The following is a 1,859-nucleotide window of genomic DNA, read 5'->3' as shown; positions in this document are numbered from 1 at the left end:
AAATAAAGTCGTTTAAAAAATTTTTTTTCTTTCCTCAAAATTCCTGGTTTAATAAGGAATTATTTTTGAGAAAAAGATCCCAAACATCAGGCTGTTGACAAAAATAACCCATGGTATAACTTTAGAAAACAAATATTAAGACTGTCACACTATTTTCCTGTAAGATGCATTTGACATGCCAACTCCCATTTACAAAAATACATGGTTCCATTAGTGTTGTAGCAGTCCCACTCCTGTGAGGGAAAACACACACCTCTAATGCAAACTGCTCTCAGGGTTACAAGTAAATGAAATGCCTCTGCAGTTAGGGAAGCAACTACTGAAATCATGAATGGGAAGAACTGTACTCCCTGCATAACAAGAGATTATTTTGGAAACAGTTGATAAAAACCATACAACTTTTTATTGTTAAGTCAAAAAGGTATCAAAATTAAAGCAAAACTTACAGGGTGAGACTTAACGAAACTACTAAGGAGCCATCAAAGGAAGTGAAATGGAACTAGGCGCAGGGCAATTATGAATTAATGAACACAGGAAGGATAAGGAGGGAGAACAGTGAGAATGTGCAGAAGATTCTAGGGAAGAGGATCTGGTGTGACTTTGATCTCTCACAAGCGCCTAGGTAAATGGATAATGGGATAGGATTTCCAAGCTCCACTATGTGCTCAAGAGTCATCCTCCCCATTGGTGCTATCTCTGTCATCTTCTCCTTCCTCCGGCTCTTTTTCATCATCCTTCAGCTCCAGCTGGTCATCTCCCCGATCCTCATTGTCGTCGTCATCCAGCAGGTCCCCTCCTCAGCAGAGTCATCTGCGCCTGCCTCAGACTCCATCTTCACATTAGTCTCCTCTTTCTTCACAGAGGCGCTGCTCTGCTCTTCTTCAGACTTTTCATTCTTCATCTCTACTGGGGATGAGAAGGACAAGTCTGCTTGTTTGCTTTATTCCTTTTGAATTTTTTCCAGACTTTCCAGCAGAGAATCCACTTTTTGTTTTATCTGAGTCAGCTCCTTCTTAATGGCCTGAAGGTCATCACCTTTCAACTTTCCATACTTGGAAGAAGATCCCTTTTGTCCACTCTTCGAATTGAATCCACTTTTGCCCCTTCGTGAGGTGTTCCCTGACACACGCTGGCGTTTGGAAGGCACCACAGCTCGAGCGATAGGAGGAGGGGGAGGAACACGCGCTGGGTAACTGTACATCCTGTCATAATAATCCCGTTGAAAGTCATAGTCCAAATCAAAGGATGAACTGCGTAGAGGGGACGGAGAAGGCTGTTCTGGTACTGACCCGTACATCTCCGCTGCAGATCGTTTCACACCTGCTTTTCCTCGATTCACTTTTGGCTCTGCAGCCAGGTTAATATCTACAACCTGGCCAGCGATCATTCTGCCGTCCTCTCCAGCGACAGCAGCTCGGGCATTTCTGTCATTAACGTACTGGACAAAGGCAAAGCCCTCATGCACAGAGAAACCCACAATTTTGCCATACTTTGAAAAGATGGCCTCCACATCAGACTTCTTGACCACCAGAGGGTTGAGATTCCCAATGAATACACGGGAATTCATGGATCGAGGATCAGTCTTGTTGGTATCATTGCTAGCCATCTCCTTTGATGATAAGATTTCTCAAAAAGCTGAAAATGTAGCTGAAGATCAAAAGAATCTCACTAAAACCTGTTTAACAAAAATTATCCATATTTCAAAATGATTTCAAAATTTCTTTTTGTGGTGTAAAAATAAGAATTGTCATGAAATAAACATTTTCCCCCATCCATGGCCCCTCCCGGGATGTTGTATTATGTAACATGTAATAAGGATATTCCTATATATTACATTGTATTGGCCACAATGTTACTGT

The 1,859-nt window shown here is 42.0% G+C and overlaps 1 pseudogene across 1 annotated transcript; it reads right to left on the bottom strand.

Moving 5' to 3' along the window:
* Positions 1-665: 665 nt before the first annotated feature.
* On the bottom strand, positions 666-1,606 carry LOC308422659 (heterogeneous nuclear ribonucleoproteins C1/C2-like; annotated as a pseudogene). The gene has a single exon. The product of its transcript is annotated as a heterogeneous nuclear ribonucleoproteins C1/C2-like (transcript).
* Positions 1,607-1,859: the final 253 nt, after the last annotated feature.

This window comes from Micromys minutus (genome assembly GCF_963924665.1).
Source record: "Micromys minutus genome assembly, chromosome: 1".
In the NCBI taxonomy this organism is placed as follows: domain Eukaryota; kingdom Metazoa; phylum Chordata; class Mammalia; order Rodentia; family Muridae; genus Micromys; species Micromys minutus.
Note: the sequence above shows the minus strand (reverse complement) of the source record. Positions and strands in the feature narration are given on the sequence as shown.